The sequence below is a fragment of the Triticum dicoccoides genome, chromosome 1B (genome assembly GCF_002162155.2).
Source record: "Triticum dicoccoides isolate Atlit2015 ecotype Zavitan chromosome 1B, WEW_v2.0, whole genome shotgun sequence".
NCBI classification, from domain to species: domain Eukaryota; kingdom Viridiplantae; phylum Streptophyta; class Magnoliopsida; order Poales; family Poaceae; genus Triticum; species Triticum dicoccoides.
Window position 1 is genome coordinate 691,936,311 of NC_041381.1, and position 5,657 is coordinate 691,941,967.

Here is a 5,657-nt window from a genome sequence, read left to right on the forward strand (position 1 = left end):
GTCCTTCGCTGCTGTAAGTAAAATATTACTAGTACCTGCCACTTGTTTTTGAGTCTTGAATTTTTTCTTGGCAAGAGGTTTTTGGTACTATGCTAATGAGTCACGGTATGGTGGTGTCTTGTAGGTTGTAGCCTCCCAACATTGGCCTGAGGTTACAAGGTATGTGGGGTTATAGTTTCTGCTTAGGCGCACCGGCAAGAGCTGATACAAGATTTGTACAAGGTCTGGCAAGATCCATACAAAGGACCAGTGAGTGGTGATATGATTAGGTACAATGCTCATTATTTAGTTATTCCTTGTGAGCATCACAGAGAATTCATTGCATCACAAAAATGCAGGGGGCTACTTATATCCTTAAAAAAATCAGAGGGCGTTATCTGCTTCTCATCTGAATCCCCAGTCTCTTATTCCTCTTCATGGTTACCATTGCTTTCATTTGCTTGTTCATTTTACAATGGAACCTGTGGCCTGGGACCCACTTCTCGTTGCACTTGCAGCATTTGTCACTTTTCTCATTAGTGACTGCATTAACTGCCTTGTTCTTAGTGATAGTTAGAGGTGCTTTAACAGGTTTGTAGGGCAGTAACTTGAACTGATAACTGGATCCTGAGGTATTACTGTATCCTGTGCTTACTGATGTTAAAAAGAAACTGTTTGTTCTTCTTGAAAGGGTTTTTGAACTTGTGTCAAATTATGAGCATAGTCCTTGAGCCCAGACACAAAACTCCTCACAAAATAAACTTCGGTTAAGTCAGAGTTGTCATTTCTCATCCCTCTCATAGTTTCCTCAAATTCATCAATGTACTCATCCACTTTAATAACTTGCTGAACTTTGTGGAACACACATCATATACAGATTTTCCTTCAAACCTCTTCTTTTAACTTCGTGCAGAAACTTACCCAAGGTATCTCAATTTCTATACTATAGTTTTTCCTGAAAAGGAGGTTAAGACCCTAGCATCTGCATCAATTGATGCATACGACCATCTTTATTTATTATTCAACATAGGTCTAACAAGAATATACATCAAGCCACGCGAAACCACCACTCACACCTACAAAACTCGATAATGTGGAGTGCTCTCACTCTTCAAATCTAAAATCGGTGCCATCGCCAATCCATCCACATAACATATTGGAAACCATAGCCAGTGCAGTAGACCTAAAGCGTACACCACATGCACATGTTTTAGACGCCGCCATCATCCTCGAACCACTGACCCATCTTCAAGAGAGACATCTGCATCATCCTTGCCAATCCGTCCATCCGTCGACGGCACCACGTCGCCCAACGGCGCCACCGCCCCGTGCTCGTCCGTCCAAACGCGAAGATTCTAGAGGATTTGTCGTGCGCAGCACCTGTCGGCCAGGCATGACTCGACATCTTCACCGAGAGCTCCGTGCAAGACGAAGCCGCCCCACCTCCTGCCTCTGTCTTCCAGCTCTGCTCCACAAACGATGCTTCCAAGAGAGAAAATGACACCGCAGTACCGCCATCGTCAATTGGGAGACCAAATACTAGGGTTTCCCCCGGAGCAAGCACGAGTGGGTCGACAGTAGTTATACGACGATGCCTTCATCAAGGTAACGACATAGAATGCCGCCATTGCCTGCCATCGGCTCGGTTTTCACCGACAACTATGTCTTCCCGACTCGTAGCCGGAACTAGATGGCGGATCTCGAGATCTAACCATCCAGCCTCAGGCCTGCATCTACTCTTGTTTGGCATTTCCTACTATGAACTCTAGGCCTTACTCCTCATAAATTCTCTGCTCGTCATAGGGTGCTCAGTAGAGGTGGCTCAAGGTTCTGTAACATGGCATGGCAGGTGTTTTTTTCTTACAGCAGTGGTATAAATGGAGCCCAAGATCCCACTAGCTCCCATGAGTCCCACTGTCTGATTTCCTACACTAACTCCAAAGGTAATCTCAGGCATGTTAGTAACCAAAGGTAAACCAACAGCACCACTAGGAGTGAAATTCTGTTGTATACTTGACCTTCTCCTCCTCCTATCAGAGCAGCTAGCATTTGTGTCATCTTGTCCAACTTGGGGTTGGTGTCTGGCTCTATCTTGTTAAAATCTTCTCTAGTACTCACTTGTGACTTGGCCAACTCCATCTGCCCCTGGCAAAATCGTCCAACTTCTGTTGAAGCTCTTCCTGTGTGCAAACTCCTCTCTAGTGATGTATGCCATCTCCTCTTCAGCATCGTAAGTGGCTTGCTTGTTTGTTCTACCCATCTCCTCACGGGTCTGGATCTTGCAGATCTGGGATTTTACTAGGAAAACAGTGTGTTTCCCCAACCAAACCAACGAAATCGAGCACCCACGCCTCCAACGTACCCCTAGTCCAGGACTTGTGTAGATCGGCTCTATGGAATTTCACAGATGAAGAACTCTTCAAACCCTCGCCAGGTTTATTCCAAGAGCTCTAACTAAGGCTAGAACTGACACTCTGTTACCACTTTGTCACAACCTATACTAAGAAATTGCAATTGGTCAATAGTTCGAAGAGCAGGTGAGAATTTCAGAGAAAATAGGGAGAAACCGAGAAGGGGATGAGCTAGGCCGAGCCAACTGCGGCGGCGTCTAGGGTTCTTGTATTAGGTATTTGGTAGATAATCCCATTTGGGTTACGAACTCAGCTTTATACCATAGCGAGTGACGCCGATCAATAGAAAGAAAGGAGTGAAAGGCAAGAAAATGACAGGCAGATCGCTAAAGGAATAGACGACGTTTGGCACGCCAAAATTAACAGCCAACCACTCCTTCATTCATTTCATGACATCCGACAGCGGCTCTATGGCTGGCATCATGCGGTACCAGAACTGTAGTTACAGCTACTTGGCATGTATCCCTTGCATAGAGTCCTCCAGAAGCCATACATTGACCCCATGTTCAGAACTGTAGTTGCATATAAATCTGCCACGTGTAACTACAAACATAGATAAAGGCATTGTTAAACCATTTTCTGAAGAAAAAGCATACATAATCATGGTTCAGTGTTTTTAGAAAAAACCAAGGATATGTATTTACAAGATCTCATCATTGTCCTCCTTGCTATAGAGTAGCTCCTCGATTTGCGCGTCTACTTTTCTTTGAAGGGAAAGTAACGGAGTGATCAGCACCAGGGGCGGCAATGTTGATCTTAGGGTCGAAGATGTTGACACCTGTGGTGTAGGGACACGTCCCTAGCATTATGAAGGCGTAGTGGTTCTCATACTGGCTAGGTTTGTCTCGCTGCATTTTTCTCAGGGAATCCTGGGATCAGTTGCACGCCATTGCTGAGATAATGTTTTTTATTTACAGAGTGGCTGACCTTCTGGCTATTTCTTTGTAGGTGCTAGTGATGATGAAGTCGCTAGTGTTCACAGCGATCATGTCAGCAGTGAATTGGCAGGAAAGATGATATCCTGGTCCATTTCTCTCCACTTGACATTAGTCCTTGTACTTCATCTCTCAAGAACATGCACAATCATTCTCTGTTGGTCGATAAATGTGTTGGTAATGTGATGTCAGGTTTGGTTGCTGACAGAAGACATTTTTCAGGATTCATCATTTTGATAGCTTATTTTCACCTGGGTGACTCCTAGTTTGCTTGATAAGAGGGATCCTGCTAAATTGCCATCAGTGTAATTGCCAATGACCAAGTCTGGTTTTCCCTCCAGTATATCGAGAATCATGGCAGAAAAATCATGAAATCGCACCCTGCTGAAGAACTTCTCCATGTTGATCGGATCCGGCGCCTGGAGCACTTCGGAGAGGCAGTTGAGTGTTTCCCTGCATGTTTCCGCAGTGTCACCCAGCCCAATCCCCACTCTTGAAACCTGCAATGGCTGGCAAAAATATCTATCAGGAACTTGATTACAAAATGATCTGCTCAAACTGCTGCTGCGGTGTGCTCCTCTCTAGGTCGACGCAAAGACCTCTCTACGAGAAGCAACCCTGTCTGAAGCTTGTCAGTGATGTCGAGGGTATCACTGATCATCAGTTTCTGCATGACAGCGAGGAAAGACCGAGTTCATGAACATCAGCTCCTCCATCAGCTACTGGGTTCTTCATCAGCCTCGTGCCCTTGGGGCATACCTGCATCGCAAGATTTCGCATACATGTCAGAGAGAAAGGAAGAGGGGGTGAGCTAAATTATTTGTTCGTGTTGTTGTACATCTGGAAGCGCCTCTTCATCTGGTAGCGGCTCTCGCGCAGCGCCTCAGGCATCTTGTCGGTGATGCACGAACACTCCTCCTTGATGCACGGTTCAACATGTAAACAGCAGTAGCTACCGCCTTCACCCCAAAATTGTCATGGCAAGCCCTTGTTTTTCAGGAGACTCCGCGTCATTCCCACGACTGTTTGGTTCCTCCTTTCTACAACTCCATTTTGCTGCGAGAGTAAGGTGTTGTGAGGTAGTGCTTGATGCCCAGGCTATCACAGAACTGAGTGAAATTCTTTGAGGTAAATTCTCCTCCTCTGCCTGTTCGGACTTCGGAGTACCATGACCTTCAGGTTCAGTTCAACTTCAACTGCAGCTCTTACCTTCTTCACTGCTTCAAGTGCCACATCTTTGCTCTTTATTAGCACCACCCACATGTACCTCTTGTGATAATCAACTAGCAGTAGGAAAAAAAATCTTTGCTGCAAAGGATGGAGGCGAGACGGGACCACAAATATCACCATGCAGTACCTGCACCGCTCGATCTGCTCTGTAGGATGCTTCAGCTGGAAACGACGCTCGTCTTTGCTTTCCAACCAGACAAGTTTCACACAAACGATCGATTTGATCAATCATTGGTAAGCCACGCACCATGGCCTCCTTTGCTAGCAGTTTCAAAGCACTAAAGCTTATATGCCCATAGCGTGCATGCCACAACCAGGGAAGCTCTGAAGTCTTTGACAGTAGACAAACTGGATCAGGCTCCTCAATATTCAGAATGTAGAGCCTTTTTGGTGTTCTCCTAACTTTTGCAAGCACTTTTCTCTCTTTAGCCAGCATAGTCATCAACCCTTCATCATCGACGGAGTACTTGCAACCAAATTCATCCAGTTGCTCTAGGCTTCCTACATTAGGGGGTCAATTTTGGCATGACGTTTGGTGTCTTGCATTGGCTCGGCTCATGCAACTACATGGTGTTTGGTTGTTTGCATGGGATAGGATTAAGAGTTAACAGCTACACAGAACACGGTGGATGGTGGCAGCGGCGCAAGCAACTAGTTCACCGCGCCGCCGTTGTCGGATGCTGATGGTGTACTGGACTAAGTGGTACAAAACCGTACGGTCCAGAGTCCATGGATCGGGCTGTTGGTCTGCCAATCACAGGAAGGAAGGACTACCGAAGCCGTCAAAACCCGACGCGATCAAGATGAAACCCTCCGAAGAATTGACGTGTACTTCAAGGATTGCTCTGTAGTTGTCGTATCGGCAACCGACCATATGTGTAAACCTAAGTAACCCCGGTGCATATATAAGCCGAGGTGTTTAGTGTTTAGAGGCACGATTACCAGCCTTAGGGTTTAAAACACAATCATACGATCTCGAGGTAGATCATCTTATACTCGATACTCCATCACCTTAATATAACCTAAGCAGGACGTAGGGTTTTACCTCTTCGAGAGGACACAAACCTGGGTAAACATTGTGTCCTTATGTCCATTGTTAGCA